Source organism: Fukomys damarensis, unplaced genomic scaffold (genome assembly GCF_012274545.1).
Source record: "Fukomys damarensis isolate Sample0158 unplaced genomic scaffold, DMR_v1.0_HiC HiC_scaffold_6, whole genome shotgun sequence".
Classification (NCBI taxonomy): Eukaryota; Metazoa; Chordata; class Mammalia; order Rodentia; family Bathyergidae; genus Fukomys; species Fukomys damarensis.
In genome coordinates this window covers 35,261,177-35,282,126 of record NW_022900918.1, presented here as the reverse complement: position 1 = coordinate 35,282,126, position 20,950 = coordinate 35,261,177, and the positions used below count along the sequence as shown (strand labels likewise).

The 20,950-nt window shown below is 39.9% G+C and overlaps 1 protein-coding gene across 1 annotated transcript in view; it reads left to right on the top strand.

The window, feature by feature from the left end:
- The window catches only part of Fgf14 (fibroblast growth factor 14), a 621,549-nt gene that overhangs the window by 98,759 nt on the left and 501,840 nt on the right, over positions 1-20,950 (top strand). The window lies entirely within an intron of this gene.

Genomic DNA, 20,950 nt, shown 5'->3' with positions numbered 1-20,950 from the left:
TTTTTTTTTTTTTTTTTTTTTTGCTTAGAAAATTCTAACAGCTTGGTACAATTCAACTTTGATTAGCATGACATTTTTTACTCGTGTAGAAAGAAACAGATTTTCCACCGTCATTCAGAAAGATAGATTCTATTGGAGAAGGTAAAGGATGTCTTAGAAATCTTACTTTCACATGAAATAAGAAACAGATTCACATCTAGTATAATCTGGTGCAGAATTTATTACCAACAAGCCAAGAGAGAAGCACATCACATTTACTCAGTTCTCATCTCTACTCCTACTTAGAGTACTTTGGAAATGAAGTCACTTAATTTTATGGAAATGGCATTGTTTCCTTAGACAGTGAATTTAAAATACATACATTTTTCAGCTCTTTTGTTCTTGGGGACTTTTTCCTGCAGCTTTCACATAGCACATTATACTCTTCATCTAAGAAGCCACTTTGATGAATTCGCTTCTCACAAGCAGCACAGTGTAATTAGGCAATCACCCATGTGCCTGCAGTCCGCCAGGGAAAAAAAGGTGAAGAATTGCACACTGAATCCATTATGAAACAGTGCATGATAAAAACCTGAGCTTACAAAATGAGGGAATGTTGGAAAAAAGCCTACTGTAAAGTATTAATGTGTGAGAGTTGAGACTACAATCATCCTCATCAGGATGCCTTGGTTAGTCAGTTGGGATCAGTGTACATGTGCCTTTAACATTTTAGGTAATCCTGAATGTATAAATCCACCAGCACTTGGACATCACTCCGTGGTGAGTTCTTTGATTATGGTTGAACTAATTTGAGTTCCTGCAGAAACCACACCCAAGGTCTGTGATTTCTAATTTTGGTGCCCTTAAGTGGAGCAGAACTTAAAGGACATAAGCAAGCTGAGTGCAGATCTCTCTTGATTTTCATTACATTTTTCTCCGATCTTTATAGTAGGAGACCATTTACCTTCGAATAAGTATTTTTAGCCTTGTGCTTTTATCAAGTTTCTGCAAACCATTCAATATACTTTCATGGAAATACAGACTTTGTTTTGTGATTATATTTATCACTTCAATAGTAATTAAATGCCATGATTAAAGTCATAATAGTGACTTACAAACCCAAGCCTGGGGACCTGTTTGGGAAGAACAGCCCCATAGCAAAGGGTCTGTGGAGGGGCTGTGAAGGGGCCCCGACTATAGGTGGCTTTCCCTGCATTCTACTGCAGCACAATATAAAACAGAGGGATCAGAAACTGGTTTTTGTTAATTGAACTGTTGGGATTCATATAAGTCAGCAAAAGAGAAGGAATGGCTTTTTTTATTTTTATTTTTTGGTACGGGGGATGGAACTGGGGACCTTGTGCTTACAAGGCAGGCAGCAGCAGCACTGAGCTAAATCCCCGGCTCATGACTTTTATTTTCAATCATTCTTTGTTCAGAATGAATCTGGGTTTGGTGGAATACTCCCCTTGTACTCTGCAGGCAATTCTCCTTATTCAGTATCTCAATGTAAGGACACTGTATATGTCCCAATGAATGAGCCAGTAGCAATACTTTACTACTAACTAAAGTCTATTCTTTATTAGGATTCTATTAGTTTTTACTTTGTGTCCTTTTGCTCATCTGGGATCCCATATAAGATTACATTTAATCTTTTTTGCATTTGCGTTTTACATAAGATCTTAATTGTTTATGTTATATTTAGTTATTTGTCTCCTTAGCGTCCTTTTGCCTGACAGCTTTGAAACCTCTCCTTGGCTTTGTTGGTCTGGGGAGTTTTGAAGAGTGTTGGTCAAGTATTCTGTGGAGATTTCCCTTGATCTCTGGCCTGCCTGATGTTTTTCATATTCAGATTGTGATTTAGGGTTCTTAGAAAAGAAGTACTCAGATAAACTGATGTTCTCATTTCATCACACCAGAGATAGCTGTCAGTGCTTTGATACGACTGTCACTGCTGACATTAACCTTGGCCACTTAATGCAATTGTGTGGTTACATTTTTTCACTGTAAAATTACATTAACCTTTTGTTGTTTTGATTAAATGATTCTAGTAGGCATACATAAGAGAACCCCTACAGTAGTTATGCACTTTTTTTTCCTCATTGAGTTTATTGGTACATTTTAGGTATACAGTAGTTACACTTCATCATTGGGATCTTGTGCCTTTACATGACAGGTCATGGTTCTCATTTTTTCCCCTTGTCCCTGCCCTCCCTTCACCCCCTCCTCCCTTCCCTATTTACAAATGCTTTATTTCTATTTTTTCATTTTCTCATATTTTTTCTTTTCCCTTATTACCTTTCCCCTACCCTTCCCACTTTTCCTACACCTTTAGCCCTTTTCTATCTATTTCACAATGTCAATTATCTCATTAGGATTTTATGTACTATTATAGTTTTTCACACCAGAGAAACTATTCGGTATTTACATGTGTGACTTACTTATTTCACTTAGGAGTATATGCACAATATGTATCCATTTTCTTATGAATGACTCTAATTTCTCATTCTTTATGGCTGAGTAGTATTCCATTTTATAGAAAAAAATCACATCTTCTTTATCCAGTTTCCAACTGATGGGCAAATGGGCTGTTTCCAAGTTTTAGCTATTACAAACTGTGCTGCTATAGATATAAGTGTGCATATATCACTGTGATGTGATTCTTTTAATTCTTTGGAAAGATACCCAGCAGAGGGATGGCTGGGTCAAATGCAACCTCTAGTCCCAGCTATTTGAGGTATACTAGGATGGTTTACCTGCACTGAAATGAGAACATGTAAATTCCATCAATCTGCTCTCCTCATGGTATAATTTGATACTTTGACCTCCATTTTGCAAATAGCTGAAAAATGCACTTAATGTCATTTTAGTACTGCTATGGAATTCTGGTTTCCTCATGTTGTTCTGGTCTCTGGAGCTTTAGGATGTAGTTGAAGGAAAGACAGGGGCAAGTGGTATGGAGGAAAAATGGAACACTGTGATTGTGTAATCGTGTTCCTGCAGATGTGTGGGTCAGGATTTCAAGTCTGAGACTAAATATGCCAAACCTGCACTGAGTTTTCTTTGAATCATGGTTAGTATTTTGATGGCAATTTAATTTTTCCTGCTACTCTTGAGCAGTGAGCAAACTGACTTGACACTGCCTCACAGCCCATTAGCAAAGGACCAAGGCCAGACATCCTTGCCAGAGGCCCACTGTCTCATTCTGCAGACCATTCCTGAGATGGAAAGTGATCCCAACACAATGCAAACAGGGCTCCTGTGCACCATGCTGCAAACCGTAATCGCTCACGATCTTATACTTTACGGAGGGATTTGCACAAAACCTGAGAAACAATTTTTTTAATGAAGAGCCAGACTCCTACACAATGTCAATCTATTGGAAAACATTTTAATATAGAACACAAAGAGATCTCTAAAACTCAGAGACCATCTGTTGTCTTTGTGGGCCTAGGAGGCGAGATGGAAGTATCACGCAAACTTCATTTTACCTAAACCTCTCTAAAGTGGGTATGAAAATCACTCACTGTACTTAAATAAAGGTGATTTTTCTCATCCTTCCAAAGGAACAGGAGCAGGGTCCTGAGGGTTTCAACATAGTCCTTCATTATCTAAATGCAAAGAAAACAAGTGAGGCCAATTCTTTTGTTTACTCTCCTGTGGTCCAAAAGGAATTTATTTTCAATGTCATCTTGGATGGATATGGAACTCATCTATTTCCTAAGTACTGCACCATGTAGAGAGCCTCAGTGTGAGCTTGACTTAGGGCTCCGGGACACATAAACATCTTGCTGTCCATTCAGACATTATTTTGTTGTTTCTATGGTATTGCTTTGGTTCTCTACCTGTTTCTGAGTTATTTGCTTCCACTGATGCAATTGGATAAAGCAGCATTGGGGGAAGTGGAGAGGTCTGTGAAGATAACTTGGAGGGTTATCTGAAGACTTGGGCTTCATGTCCCTCTGGTGCTTCTAATTCGGTGGTCCCGGGCGAGATCCTAGCCTTCACTTCTCGTTGTTAGAAGAATGGGGACAGTATTATAACTGCATGGCTCACCTTTGAGGAAGGTAGTTTTAGGATTCACTATGTAATAATTATACCCATGTACTGTAAACCATTGCTATACTGTGCAAGTCAAAGGGAAAGAAAGAATTAAAGGCTTAAGTGGTGAGGAGTATGTACATCAATCAGGAATCCTTTTTTTACCGACACTGTGAAGTAGCAGCACAGGGTGGGCTGGAGACCCAAGCTGTTCAAAAAAGCAGCTAAAATGGACAGAAAATGAATTTATAGCTATTGTTGAGAATACGTGAAACTCTGAGCTTAGATGAATTATGCACTTCAGTGGCTTTGGGGTTTTGGAGAAGTACAATTCAATGTTCAATTACCAAGGACAATAATTGTGGTCTTTTGTAAATGGGGAGGGACCCATAGACCATGGGGAAGGAGAAAATGGAGGAGACATTAGATGATTTAAGATGCGTCAGTACGGATACTAAATATCCACATGAATACAAACATTATATACTTTCAATATGAGTTAACAGTAGTAATACCAATAAGAAGGAAAATGAGGAAAGGGAATTCAGAGAGGAAGGGAGGAAGGTGGGTAGGAAGGAGATTAAAAAAGAAATAAGCTGTGCTATGTACATGTCCTTACACCCCCAAATGAATATAAACTTCATGTGCTACAAACATGTACTAAAAAAGGAGCCTAATACAGAGACGTGGAAGTTATGTAACAGGAGTTTTAGGGTTCTTTCTCTCTTACAGATAACACACTTAAAAGAATCAAGCCAATGACTTAAACTAAAGCAATCTGTAGGCTAAGGAGTAGAAAAGAGAAACAAAAACCGGTATTTTACTTTGAATAATAACGTGTTTGTATTTAAATACTTTAGGTTCCCAGATGAGAACATTTTTTTTCTCATTGAGTTTATTGGTACAATCTAGGTATGCATTTCAGTTACATTCATTACTTGGATCTTGTACCTTTACATGACAGATCTTGGTTCTCATTTTTCCCCTTACCCCTGCCCTTCCTTCACCTCCTCCTCCCTCCCCATTTACAAACACTTTATTTCTAATTTTTCCTTTTCTCATATTTTTTCTTTTCCCTTATTTCCTTTCCCCTACCCTTCCCACTTCCCCTACACCGTTAGCCCTTTTCTTCTCCAGATGAGAACATTTACACAGAGCTTATTCTGCATCTGTCATTGTCCGAAGCACCACGCAACCCCATTTAATCCTGACAGGAACCTGAAGAGGTAGAAAAGGAAACTGAGGCACACAAAGATGAACGTCATCTGGTAGAGGCACACAGTTAGTTTTGAGGGAGCCGCAATGTGGATGAAGGCAGCCTAACTGTGAAAGATGTCACTAATAAAATGAGGAGAAATAAAAGCTATTTTTTGGTAATTAGAAAAATAGTGAAGACAAATAGACAAGGAATGAAGGCAAGGGAATGCTGTTGGATTTAAGGCATGTTCTTAGAATTAATATTCATAATATATTTACTTTTAAGACAAGATGACGTGGCTCATTGTTAACATTGAGATATTTTTAAAAATAAGGCAGGCATAGGAATTATTATCATTCAGGTTGTAATTTTTCTTTTTTTTTTTTTTTTTTTTTTTTTTTTTTTTAGAAAGTATCTCACTATGTAATTTACTGCCCTGGAACTCACTATGTAGCCCAGGCTGGTCTCGAACTCACAGCGATCCTCTTGCCTCAGTCTCCCAAGTGCTAGGATTATAGGTGTGCACCACCACACCTGGCTAGGTTGTAATTTTTCTAATATTCTAGAAAAGAACTAGTAGAAGGGAAAGGGCTTGTTATGTTAAGAAAATTAATTATTGAAAATTAATAGGAGAGACAGTTGGTGGTGTTGGAATAAATGTTTTCCCATTGGCCTTAGTACGAGATAATTCATAGATTTATGCCATAAGATTTGTGACCGAAGACGCCACTTGTGTTATAAAAATTGCTATGTTCCACTCATTAATATTTGCCTGGTATTTATAGATATCATGCATGTGTTTCTATGTTTTGTATTTCAGATTTGAATGTCTTTATTTCTACCCTGCATACTCAGGTAAAACTACTGTACCTGAGAAAGCTCGAGTGCTTTTCTCCCCCTCTGTGTGCTCAATTTGTGTATTATTGTATCGTATAACATTCTGAGTCAAGAGCTGCTGGTACCGAGCTGCTCGCAGCAGCAGACGCCAGAAATATTCATTAGAACACTTCCCAGAGCAAGTGAGAGTCCTCAACTCACAGAGGCAGTCTCTGCAGCCATTGTTCTTTTCTGCTTTGCATGTTAGACAGCCAAAAGAATGCGGGACGAAAGAGGATGTATTAGAGGATAATGCCACGGTCAAATGTGGCAAAAGATGCGGTTAACCGTGAAGTTCGTATGAAATTCTGTTCTGCATTACAGATACCTTCTCAGGGCTTTTTTTCTTTTTTCAAATACTTCTCAAGTAGAATTTTTTTTTCAGTCTTTGGTTACATCGAGATGCAAACTTCTTGCGCATCTGTAAATAACCAACATCTTCAACAGAGAGACAGGAAGGGGAGGTGCAGACTAGAGGTGCCCCCTTATCACCCCCATTGTGCTAACTGCTGGTCAGGACAGATGCAGTACTTGAGGTGGCCACAGAACAGTGAGAGGCTTCTTCTCTAAGGCAATGCAAGCCTAATTTCCTAAGTAAGGCTGATCATCTTTTCCCATTGAGAGTGCCGAGCCTGCAACTTTGGACAATTTCATATAAATTAATTCAATTTACAAAGTGAGGACCGAGGCTTGGGAGCCAGCTGGCAGGGTGCCAGCCCAGGTCATGGCACAGGAAGAGAGGGCCTCAGAATGCCCGCCCTCTCTGTCTCCATCTTTCAGGGAGAGAGGTGCTTGGAGCCTTTGTGCTGGGGAGCAAGGGGTAGGATGAATAGAGGGGGTTGTGAGAGGCAGCTGCAGTTCGCCAATTCTTTTTCCACTGCCTGGAAACCTGGGGGCAGAGGTTAATGAAGCTTAGTCACTGCTCCTGGAGAGACCCTGAGTTCTCCAGAGGCTCCAGTTGCCCAAAGAAAATTTCCATTTCAGCTTAGGGAGTCCCAGACCAGTGCTCTTAAAGCTTAGTATCTTCCCTAGAGACATCACATTACCGTGATAGGTGCACACCCATGTTTACAGCAGCACAACTCACAACAGTGAAATCTTGGAAGTGGCCCATATGTCCTTCAACAGATGAAGAGATCCAGAGAATGTGGCATCTATACACAGTGGAGTACTACTCTGCCATAAAAAGCATGAACGAGTCATTTGTAGGAAAACAGATGCACCTTGTGACAATGTTCAGTGCAATAAATCAGACACACAAAGATAGATAATAGGGAAGAGGGAGCTAGTCTTTTGCAGAGGTTGGGGGAGAGGGGAAGGGGACAGAAAAAGAGTTAAGATGTGTTATGCATGTGTACCAACTGACCACGAAGAATATCATCATTACATACTGTAAACATGGGCTAATTAAATAAAAAGCAGAAGTTCCTTCATAGAGTGCCATGACCCTGGTCTAACTGAAAGCACCCAGTGTCACGTGAGCCCCTGAGGAAGAGGTCAGGAAGAGGGCTGTGCTGTTCCGCGTGACGCCCAGACTGCTGGCTCCCACTGTGATGCTCCCAGTCATCACCTTTCCCTGCCCGTTTCCATCAGGGTCGGCTCCACCCTCTTTAGAGATTTTTGTCCCCTTGCTGAGTCTCCGGCCCATGGTTAGCGGTGAAGGTGATTCCTTGGCTTGCTATATGATACTTTGCTCATTCTGACTAGGTCCTCGCAAAGGCTTACCAACAACAACACAAAGGGAAAGCTAAGAAGCTGGTTTCATGGTGCCCTCTTGTAGTCTCAGCACTCTGGGAGGCTGAGGCAGGAGCATCACCAAAGTCGAGTCCATGTTGGGCAAATTAGCAAAACTTTATCTTAAAATAAAAATATAAAAAGGGCTAAGGGCTAGCTCAGTGCCAAGGTTCAATCCCCAGCACCACAGAAAAGGGGGAAGGACACCAGAACCTCCCATTTATTAAGCACTTTGTAAGTATCTGACACAGCAGTCAATTTTCTTAGTAAGACAGCCCAGAGGAAGCTGATGTCCATTGCTTGGCTTTATGAAATACAATCCTCCAGTCTTATGCTTGGAAACTGTTTAAGATACTGATCTCACATTTTCCTACTACCTTTGAAATCCTGGAGGATAATATCCTTAAAGATTTGCCCTTAAGAAAAATAACATGAAAATCCCTCGTTTTGAAAATGCTTTGAAATTTCCTCATTTATTTTGTTCTCCAGTGTTAACTTAGGGAATGTTTGGCAGGTAAAATGAGACTTCTAAACTGTGAGCTTTGGTCAGTTCATTGAAATTCATAGAAAGGCAGCCCTCCTTTTAACAGCCTCGAGTTCCGCAAACCAGAGGCTGTCTCTACTGGGATGTAATCACAGGTTTCTGGGGGAATTTCTCTGAAGACAAATGACCAAAGAGAGGGAAAGCTGGGTTCCCATGGGCCACTGGCTCCTGCAAGCCAGAAGGACAGAAAGAGCTGGCTCCTGTCAGCGGGCCATCCTGCAGTGGCCGGGACTGGGCAGGGGGAGTCCAGGTCACTGACAGGCTGCCTGCGCACAGCTAACTGCGGATTCAGCATTAAGCTGCTGACTCATGCAGCAGCACTGGAATGTTTCTTCAAAACACTTCCAAGCTGTGTACCCAGAGCCAGCCAACTGAGCATCATGTGGGCAGGCAGCAAGGCGCAGTCTGGGCTACCAGCGTCCCTTTGCAGGCGACCAGAAGCAGAGCATCACCTTCTGGGGAGCTGTTGTATCTTTTGGGGTGTTCGGCAGCTGCTAGTGTCTGCGCTCTGTCTTCTGCCAGCCTTACTCCTGGGATCCCATTCAATGCAGTTTAAGTCTTTGACGTTCTGCCCCGTGTGGCCTCCGTGTAGCGTGGTTATTGTGTAGGGTGTCTCAGCTGGTGGGCTGCGGATCTTCTCATCCCAAAACCTTTGTATTCACCAACACATCGATTTTAATTGACACTTATGTGTTTATATATTTACTTTGGTAAATGAGAGAAACTTATACTTGACACAGAGAGGAACGTGGCGCTCCATCAGGCTTCTCGCACCACTGTGCACAGCGCGGCGCCTCCTTCTCTCCCAACCTTCTGATCACGCTAGCTGCTTTCACTCGCTGCAGTCCACTGAGAATGCAGAGTTGCCCTGTTCAGAATTAAGCCCTGTGCATAAAATGCATGAGGTGATGTTTGTCAAGGCAGCTTCCAAAGAAGAAATGCTTAGTTTTATCTTGTCTAGGCATGTAGATAATTTACAGGGTTACTTTGAGCTAGTTGGTAAATAAATAATTTTAGCAGCTTAATAGCTGAAATATTAGAAAAGTCTATATCTGTCACGCCTTTATAGGGAAGACTGCTGTTAGAGGTACACACTGTAAAATATGCAGCTTACCACTTATAAAACACCATTACTCCATTTTAAAGCTTCCTTTGTTTTGCTGTCTTGTGTGAAAATTTCTAAACTAAAAAGAGAATAGCATTGTTTTTTGAAGTGGTGTTGGTTATATAATTTATATCTGATTCTGCAAGGCTGTGTGTTCTGAAAGACACGTACAAGCTATATGGTTTTATAGGGGGCCGTGATGCAGACCTCACAAGGGGAGGGTTATTCTCTGCTACAAAACAGGATGTGATTTTGTAGGCACAGTAGGTGTGGCCGGGGCTGGTTACAGCAAAGCAGGGTGACAATGGTTAGTTGATTTAAAAGAATATCGTGGATGGACAAAGCAGTAAAACTTCTCCAGCAGGGGTGACAGTGGCCTCGGATGCAGCTCAGGGCTGTAAGCTACTATTCACTTCAGACTTCAATCGAAGATCCCAGCCACGTCTCCGATGTGGAGGTGCGCAATGCTACATAGAGGCCAGCGCTAGAAATAAGTGGGAAAATTGAAATGGGCACTATGACAAAGAAGAGAGCCAAAATGAGGTGTGCTTCTCCACCTTACTGGCTGCTGACTATTGCATTCCAACACTGTGCTGTGCAGGGAGCAGCAAGACCAGTTTCAATCATATGTCCTGTGGCTTACTACCACTTGTCTTAGCTTGTTGAGGCTGCTATAACATGCCGTTGACTAGGTGACTTATAAACAGCAGAAATTTATCTCTCACAGTTCTGGAGGGTAAGAAGGCCAAGACCAGGCTACCCACAGACTGTCTAGAAAGGACCCCTTTTGGGGTTCATAGATGGCAACTTCTTGCTGTTTGTCATTGCAAGAAGAGGTCAGCTAGCTCTCTAAGGTCTCTGAGACTAATCCCTTTCATGAGGCTTCATCCTCATGAACTAATCATTGCCTAAAGGTCCTACCTCGATACAGTCTCCTTGGAGGTTAGGATTTCAGTATATAAATTTAAGGGAGAGGCATAAGCATTCCATCCATTGTATTATTTGAGCTATTTAATTTAATCAAGCTTTCCTTTGACAACTAAATCAATTTCTAAATAACTTGAACTTAATAGGAGTAACTTAATCCTTAAAGATGAATAAATTTTGACTTCACTAGCATCTTAGAGAAAAAGAATGAAGGAAATACCAATGCATTAAATTATGCACCAATAACTTATCCATGTATTAAGAGAAACGTAAATGGTTTGTAGTGATTCACCAGCAGATAATGTATCAAGTGATATATTGGTCAGTTTTCCTGTTGTTGGGACTACATACCTGATACCTGCAACTGAAGGAGGAGAGGCTTAATTGGCTCTTGCTTTTGGAGGATTCAGGCTGTGATGGGCTGGATCAAGGTGGGAGCATCATGGTCACAAGGCGTGGTGGAGCAAAGATGCTCACTTTGTGGTAGCCAGGATGCAGAGCAGGGGGACAGCATCCAGAGGGGAGGGGCAGGAACCAGACATGGAGCCCAAGGCCACACCTTCAGGACCCATCAAACACACCCAGAAGTGCACTTTACTCATGTTTTAGTTGGCTTCCAGGCCAATCAAGCTGACAGTTGATCTTAGTAGCCACAGGTACCTGCAACATGCAGAGCGCCCTGTTAGGTCAGAGCCTGTGCTGGCAGCGCTGAAAGACAACACAGGATATGTTGTTACATGCCTTCCTGCAGGCGGTTAGTGCCGAGGTTAGTAGAGTGTACCTGCTCTGGACAGCTCACAAGACTGAACTAAATCAGAAGAAAACTAATATTTGGTGATGCATGGACAATAATATGAATTTAATTTAGATGTACAGACACATAAAATTTTATCAACACATAGCTGTGCTTCTTTTAAAAACATATTTCATGTTCTAATGGTTTTCATATCCAGTGTGGATATTTCCATCTGAGAGCTGTTGTTCCACAAAAGCTAAAATATTTAATGTCAGCCCCTTTATCAAAAGTTTGTCAGTGGGTCTTCTCAAGACTAGAAAGCCACTAAATAGACCCTTAACACCATTAAAATTACATCCGTGGTAAATGCTGGGCAAGAATGATGTATAAATAAATGAATGTGAAGACATACTCTCAGGGTCAGTAAACCTTCATCACTTCCTGTGGGTTTGCAAAAGACTCTCAGAGAATGGCAACCAACTTCTCGTTGGTCACGTAATTTCTCTAATACCAAATGCAGAGGACTTTCTGCCTTACTCTTGACTGTTCTAGTGTTAAGGACGTTGTAAAGCAAAGGGGCAAGAAAAAGTTTAATAAGACCCTATAATATCCAGGCTGTCATTGGTTGCCCTTGGCAATTACATGTTCTGCAAAAGAAAACTAAACCAAGTCAAGACAAACTAAATAAAAATCGAACCCACAAATATTCTGAATATAGATGAAAATGTCAATGGATAAAATTATTATTTTTTCTTTATGAAATTTTTTATCAGTATATGATTGGATTATAAAAAATCAGATCTCCCAAATTTAAAGACCCAATCCAAAAATGGGCATCTGGGATGAATACACACTTCTCAGATAAAGAAATACAAATGGCAAAGAAATACATGAGAAAATGTCCAACATCACTGGTAATCTACGGATGCAAATTAAAACAATGCCAACACTGTGTCTCACTCCAGAAAGAATGGCTGCTATCAAGAAATCACCCAATAACATGCTGGAGGGGATGTGGAGAAAAAGGAACCCTTCTCTCCTATTGATGGGCATGTAAGATGGTGCAGCCACTGTGGAAATCAGTGTGGAGATTCCTCAAAAAACTAGGATTAGAGGTCCCATTTGACTCAGCTATTTCCCTTTTGGGTATCTTCCCCAAAGAATTAAAAGTATCATAATACAGTGATATACGTGCACCCATGTTTATATAGCAGCACAGTTTTTAATAGCTGAATCTTCATAATAACCAAATGCCCATCAACTGGTAAATGGATAAAAGAAGATGTGGATTTTTTTTTTTTTATATAATGGGGAACTACTCCGCTATAAAGAAGGATAAATTTGAGACATTTCTCGATGAATAGATAAATTATTTTTTAAAAATGAAACCACTTGTACAAATATATGAAATTATAAAAATGTATTTTACTTCATAAATAAGCAAAACACAGCATATTTTTGTGTCCGAGGGAACTGTATTACAATAATAATTTTCTTCTGAGAGATTGAAAGTATGTGTTTTAATCCTCTGAATATTGTTATGGAATAGTAAAAAATGTAAATATCTTATTCTGGATCCAGGACTAATACAAAAGCTGAACCTTTGAACCAGTTTTCCTGTTAACTATCGAGAATAACTGGATATATGAAAATAAGACTGTGCAGTTAATTGTGAACACAATCACTTTGTCGGTCTTTCTTGATTGCAGTTGAGAGTAATAAAACAGTAGGGAAAGATAAAATCATTGTTTTGGAGTGGAATTGAAATAAAATAAACTGTCAGGTTAGTATTGAGGAGGCCTTGAAACTTAGACTCATAGATTCAACTTCAAAGATTACTTTATCTTCTGATGCAAAGTTTTAAAAATTGTACACCCTCAAAAGGTTTCTGCTCATGTGTGAAGCTCCAGAAAATTTTCATTGATCAAACATTAATGAAGGGTCTGCCATGTGCCAGGCACTGTGTCTGATGCCTGAGGCAAGATGAGCAGGGAAGTCTCCTGTAGGGTCCAGTATTGGGAGGACAAAGGCAAGGCACTGGGCATCAGTGGCCACAGAATTCTCCTCCCCACACTACGTCTTTGCCATGGAATAAGGGACTCTGGAGGGGAATAAGCATCATGACATTTTACGCATCATAACAGTAAAATTTTGGCTCTAATTAAAAAAAATCCACCCTAATACATTTTTCTATTGTGTGTTCTAGGGCCAATTATAGTATATGTGCTGCTGAAGTGAGCACATAGGGCCAATTACATTATAAAAAGAATATTTAAAAAATTGAACAGTCATATTATAATTTTTTATCTATTAAGGCATTTTCTCATGTGATCTAATCTCCTGTTCTGGCCTCTACTTTATTTATTTATTTATTTATTTATTTATTTATTTACTTATTTATTTATTTATTTATTTATTTACGTCTGTAATTTCTGTTCTGGCCTCTACTTTATTTATTTATTTATTTATTTATTTATTTATTTATTTATTTATTTATTTATTTATTTATTTACTGGTCTGTAATTTAAATGAGATACTTCACCCTGGAGGAGAAGAGAGAAGACATGGCTTCAATAGGGATGTTCATATAAAGAATGACTTCTTCTCATTGCACATCTAATTTTTAATAATTCCTGCAAAGCATATGTTTTTGTGATTATATCCCTAAAATGTTATAAATTATGTCACGTGTGAAATCCACTCTTCAGTCATATTTGATCTCATGCTCTTGGGGTAACACGAGACAGAGCTCATACAAATTTGTGTTTGCAGGTAGAGGAAAGCAAAACCAAGATATGTTTAGGAGAGAGATTATAGACTCGAGATTTTACTCTTTCTGGAAGCTGTTGTTATTAAAACTCAAACTTCATAACTCTTGTCAACAATGTGTGAAAGACAGCAGGATTGACCGGGGTTGCAAGGTACCTTTACCACCCTTGAGGGAAGGAAGAAAATGTTTGCCTCATTTAGAAATAAATCCCTAGCATTGCGTCCATAGTGTCGTTTGTGTGCAGTGCCTTAGATGAACTGCCTTAGATTCAGAGTAGTAGTATTTACTTTACATCAGCAGTCTCCAGTCTTTTTGGCACCAGGGATCATTCCATGGAAACAATTTTCTGTGGAAGGTGAGGGGGCTGGTTTCAGGAAGATTCAACTGTATTGCATTAATTGTGTAGTTTATTTCCATTATTATTATTATTACTACATTGTAATATATGATGAAATTGTACAACTCACCAGGGTCTTGTGGTTGGGAAGCAACGCTCAAGTTCTTTTGAAAGCCAAGATAGAAGACCCTGGCTCAGTGTCTTTCAAATTCTCTGATGATGCTTGAAGTGTGTCAGCAGTCCCAATGTTTACCCAAAACCTACCATAATTCTAGTTTGGCTTTGAATGCAGGTGCTTTGTCTGCTGACTTGAGCACAGTCATTCTTCTGGGATGTGACAGAATGAGATCAAATTTGTTGAGCAGGCTGAATGTGTAATAGGAGTAAACAGGTTTTGAACCCAATGCTGTGTCACTGAAATGTGCCATAGGTGGTGACTGTTTCCCTAAATCTCTGGGTCAGCTATCATAACTTAAAAACTCTGGCCAGTGTTCTAAGTTTAGAAAGCCACTGCACTTCCGACTATAGAGGAGACATTTGTGCTTTGCATCCGTCTCCTCACAGAGCTGCATGAACAGATGTGAGTTAAAGGCATGGCTCTGAATGTGGTGATAATTTTAATCACACCCTGAAACACAGTGTTAAGTTCAGGTGACATTTTTCAGCTAGCCAGCATTTTTCTATGCACAGCACAGCTTGAAGACTCATATTCAGGAGCAACCTCTTTGACCTGAATAGCAAAGCAAGAAAAATGTATGGTCATGGCAGCTGCTCTATCCCTGCAGGTCCTGGCATACAATAACCCACTTGGTTTCCTGATATGTAGTCATTCAAAGACTTGAACAGCGTGGTGGCTGTGGTGTTGGTTGGCAATGCAAACACACATAATGTGCCCTCTGCAATCCTCTTAAAAATATGTCACACAGAAATAAGCATGGTTGCCTGGTGTCAACATTGGTAGACTGGTTGACCTGGATTACGTACAGTGGTGATTCATTTTCCTCTCTGAGAATTTTGCTGTATTATCTTCTGCTGTTTTGTTAATTTATGTAGTTATGGTGGTAGCCAAAAGAGAAACATATGGCACATGTTGAATGGCAGATCTCAAAGCACATGTCCTTATCAGCAGGCAGGGTCAACTCTTCACTAATATCAAAGGCCTTTGGGCTTCAACAGTGTGTTTAGCCACTAAGAATGACACATTTGATGAAGTGATGGTGTTCAGTAACTGCTTCTGTTCTTTGTGTTTATCCTTTTGAAAAGGTCCAAACTGTTGCTTTTGAATTCAGGTTGCTTGGTCTTCATGCGGTGAAGGAGTTCTAAAAGTTTCATGGCCTCATTGGAGAGCTGGTTACCACATCTTATATAAAGCAGGCATTGAGAATGTGAATCATATGTTTCAGTAAACAGTTAATTTAAGTAGGACTCTTGGTATTTTCTCTTAAATGTATTTCGTTGGCAGACTCAGAGTCTTCTGCTGTCTCATCATTGGGTCATTCGTTTTCAAAGAAGCTCTCCAGTGACATTTGTTTTTTTACTCATTTTGGCTAGAGTCAGCTTGTGCGCTTACCAAAACTGTGAATGAGAAAAGTGTGTGGAGTGGGAAAGAGTTGTGGACAGAGTGGTAAATAAAATAATGGGTGGGATATGCATGGAATCAAATAAGTGTTGGATTCTGCCTTAAAGTCTACCAACAGATGCAACTATATAATTGCAGTGCACCAACTCATATATTACTAGAAAGCCCACCACCAGATGCAGTTTGTCACTTGCCACCCACTGATAGTGTTCTAATATGTATCTGTAAGCAACTGAATTACTGTTGTCTCTGTACAGTCAAAACTCTCTGCTAATGTTAACTTGTATTCGCAGCTACTCCCCAGTGCTAGCATCATTGCCTCAGCCCCACCCCAGATCATTAGGCACTAGGTTATCATAAGGAGTGTGCAACCTAGATCCCTTGCATGGGCAGGTAACCAGTAAGATTCTTGCTCCTTTGAGAATCCAGTGCTGCTGCTGATCTGACAGGAGGTGGTGCTCAGGCAGTAATGTGAGTGTTGGGGAGTGGCTATAAATAAAGACGAAGCTTTCAACATTGCTCATCTACTTTGTAGCCCCATTCTTAATAGGCCATAGGCCAAACTAATCTGTAGCCCATAGGTTGTGTACCGCTTTTTAAAATTATAGTACCAACTTACGCTTTTAACCTTTAGTTTTAATACTCTGACCCACTGGTGAAGTAATTAATTAATAAAGATGTACCAAGCACTTTTTTATAACATGAGTAATGGTTTGATAGGAAAGCTAGTATAATACATAAGCTATGGCACTCTTTGAATTCATTTAACAAATATCCACTAGGCATTGTTTTTTGTTTTGTTTTGTTTTTTTGTTTGTTTGTTTGTTTTTTTGAGACAGGGTCTCACTATGAAGTTGAGACTGACCTGGAACTGACAGTGTAGCCCAGGCTGGTCTCGAACTTGCAGTGATCCTCCTGCCTCAGCCTCCTGAGTGCTGGGAGCCATTAGGCATTCTATATGAGCAAAGTACCACGATAAGCACAGTGCTACAATTCCAGTGGCCTCAGAGGATACACAGATAAGATATTCATGCGAAAAACCAAAAATGTTCCAGTGAGTTATGTGACTCTGTGCAATATACAGAAGATACATACTGTAGCTGTTTCAGTCATTAAGTGGAAATGAAGATTTGTGGAAGAGGTAGATGCTGACCAGTAGCATCCACCTTCAAGGAGCTTACATGACTGAAAGAATAATGTTAATCTGGGTATCAGGAATATTTATTTCACTCTAAAGGGACTCACTTCAGAGTTATGAATATTATCTGATGTTCTACGACAGTTTCCTCTGACATTAAGAAGATAAAAGGAGATGGTTTCTTGTAACTGTAATTTCTAAGTAGATGAACATATTCAATTATGTAGTCCTCTGAGATGTCCTCTTTCCATTTTTTTTTCCTGTTACACCTTTGCTGACTTTCCTTCTCCTTCTTTTTACAAAGTATGGAATATGTAAAGATAAGCAAAGTGAGAGAAGAAAGAGAACCGGAAAGAGCTATACTCCAGCACTTACAACTTTGAAATAAGAAATAATGATTACTTTAAGGTCTTGTTTACTCTTCAGTTAATAAGAAATGCTGTTTTACTGTTTTGAGTAACATTTTGTTTTTGCATTAGAATCACGAAGCATTTCCAGCGATGTGCTTGCTGGGATGATTCACTTTTATGTTTCTCATATTTTGTAGCTGACACACAGACTCAGATATGTTCCTGTACTTGTAGTCCATGCACGCAGGTGTATTTAATCTAGAAAAATTTCACACTGAAGTTAATATCAAAACTTAATTTCTTGGGGCCAGGGATTTAGCTCAGTGGCACCATACCTGCCTTGCAAGCACAATGTCCTCAGTTTGATCCCTGGTACCACCAAAAAACAAAATAAAAAAAAACCCACTTAATTTCTTAAAACTGTAGAGCAGAAAATATCTTACAGAGCATCTAGTCCAATTTCATGTACGTCTTTAATGAGGAGATTGCAGTAAAAGGTTGTTGCAATCTTTAGTCCCCTATTGTGCATATTGTACAGAGGTGAAAGTTAGGCCAAGGTGTAGTTTACTAATAATTTGTTTAATTAGAACTTTGTCAAATTTCTGATCATGTTAGGTTCTGCCTTGTTTATCCAGGAACATTCACCTGCTCTTTTAGCCAATATATTTTATTGAGGACTTAATTCCTAGAGATACTTCTTATAAGATACCTTTGAAAAGTTTATGATTATTGTCAGTGAGTTGAGATTTGGAAATTCCCTGGGTACACTGGCTGAGACGTGCTTTTGTGCATGCAGGAACTGTTTTTTGGGCTTTGAAATGATACCGAGAGTATAGGTTTATGCCAGAAAACTGCTCTCTCTCTGGAAAGGAAAAAGTGCCAGTTTACTACAGTGTTTCCTGAAATTCCTGCATCAGTAGTTTTTGCAATACCCAGTCTTCACTTCATACAAACAGGAAATGTTAAGTATCATCTGGTAGTGACAGAGAGCCTCTCTCTGCAGGTGAAAGTAAGTGCCAGCAATTACTGATTACTTTCTTAGAGAAAAGTAATTTTCTTATTTTTCAGTGTAGAGTTATTGAATGGTTGAGTTCAGTCGTTTAATGTAAATTTTTGTAAGTACATTTAAAAATACTTTAATAAAGGGATTTGTTTGGAATCTACCCTAAATCTGAAAGAGACAGAATAGAGAATCTGTGGCAAAGCATCATTTATCACTGTCAAGTTTTGCAGATGTTTAATAAAGCTGGTGAAATATTTCCTTTTACTTCTTGTAATAAGCATCTTTCATAATCTTATTCACATTCGCCAGGTGTTTAGGCCAGTATGTCCCAAAATGGGTTTTATAGCCACGAGACCAAAGACAATTCATCATTTTTCACTCACTCTCTATTCTCCTCTCTTTCTAGCATTAAAGGGTTTAGATAAACATATGGCCATATCCCTAAAGACTATCTTTCCCAATGCCCCTTGTAGCTGGTTGTCATGTAATTGGTCCCCAGTTCTTGAAATACATGTAATAATAATGTGAGCAGTTCCAGTCAATTTTCTTGAAACAGAAGGTGCGGTATGTCCTCTTCTCTTGTTTGTGTCAAGTGGAACATGAGTATAATGTCAGGAGCTAGTGGAGCCATCTCAAGACACAGAATGAAAATTGTCTCTAGGGGACTTCAAGCCCCAAGACAGAAGGAGTCTGGCCCTTCCTGAAGGCACTTGCCAACCTCAGACAACTTGTGCTTCTCAGAAAAAGCAAGATACATCTACCATGTTGAGCCCATTACTATTTTTTTGTGGGGGGTACTGGGAATCAAACTCAGGACCTTCCACTTGCGAGACAGGAGGTGGTGGAACCACTGAGCTAAATACCCAGGGCCACCACTTTTTAAAAAATGTAGGCAGTATGTATAGCCCAACCTTTTTCAAATATTTAAAAAATGCAAATTGAAAAGAGAGATCTGTAGATAAGAATATTTGGCTGATATTTACATGCCAGACAAAGGGTATTTTTATTGCAGGATTTCACAGGGCTTTTATATATGAATATTTGGAGTGAATTCCAAGAGAAGTTCTGTAGTGTTTCAAATATTTGGTGAAAAAATTACTTTGAAAGTGGGAAATTCTGCAGTCTTGTGTGTGCGCAGAGCATTGTGACCGCTGTAACTTCAGGTAGTACCACTTCCAGAAGTTCGCAGAGGCTGGGCATGTGATGAATGTTGAGAGCTGGCTGGGGAGTGAAGAGGATGTGGTCTCCAGAACGACTGGACATATCACGGAGCACTCAGTGTTGTGGAAAGGAAGAGACTGATGTCCAGAAGGAAAGCTAAAGCAATCATTGCAGGTTCCCAGCTGATCACGATAGGAAGACTGGTGACACCCTTTCTAAATAAAAGTGGCTTAGACTGCTTGTTAACCTACTTTAGAAGACAGGAGAACACCCTCTCAGTTTATCTATGGCAGTGTTTATAGGTTGTTATATGGCTACAAGCAAACATTACATTTGCAATGCAAACTTAAGACCTTGTTTCTTCCGTTCCCTTGTGAACAGTGCCCCGGGGTTGGAGGCTGAATCTGACCCAGGTCCTCTCCTGTTGCCACCACTGTTGGGAATATAGTTACTATGTTTGGTGAGATCTCTAGATGGACATGTGCAAATGCTTTTGGAACTAAGAGTTCTGAGGTGGGAGAAAATGAGAGAGACCCTTCAGGGAGTGATTTTCAGTGACATCCGATGCATGATATATACGTGGAATAAGCAGCTCCAGCAAAGGGTGGGATCCAGGAAACAAACCATTGAAGGCAATGGTGGAAGCAGAACTGTGTAATGACTGAGGGGTTAAGATCCAAGAATAAGGAATAAGTAAGAAAAATAGTCAAAATTTTAAAGGTGGGGGTGAGTAATTTTGTGGCAAAGCTATGATTGTCACCTGAGGGCTGAGGGCTGGAAATGAAGGGAAGTTGCTCATTTTGAGCAGTAGGAGCTTGTTGCTTGCTGGTGACCGTAGTGGCCAGAGTCAGGGTTGCTTTCCAGAATGGATGATCATGCAGTGGTGTCGAGCATGTCAGAGTGTAGATGTGACATGCCCTCATTCTGCTGGGCTGCTGAGTAGGGTTTTCAGAGGGATTGCAGTCCCTCTGCCTTGTCCTCATTAGATGTGTCTAAGTCCAGGAAAAACACTCGAGGAGTCACAGCAAGGCTTACTGCCTTCTGAGCACTCTCACAGCCTATAGCCAGGACACTCAGTTTGGATGATACTTTTAGAACTGATAAGAGGGATGTCTTGCTTTTCATCCAAACAATAGCTTAATTCCATTTAGAAAGTTCCTACGGTGGTTTTATAGTTACTTTTGTGTCACTCCTGAAACTCCAGTACTTGAAAAAAAAAAAGTAAAGGATTAGCAGAAACAGTTGAAGGCCAGACCTCCAGGTGTTTTGGGAAATCAGATCCTTTTGTGTCTTGTAGACCAGGGATTGCATCTATGTATTCATAGAAACTGGATGGTAGTTTTCTTGGCAGAGTGCCTAGAGCTGTCTTAAACTCTCCACCCCATATTCTGTAGGAACCTCAGTGTTCTCCCCATAGTATGTGTTACTTCCCTGGGACTCACTGTATCAGTTAGGAAAAGATATATATATAT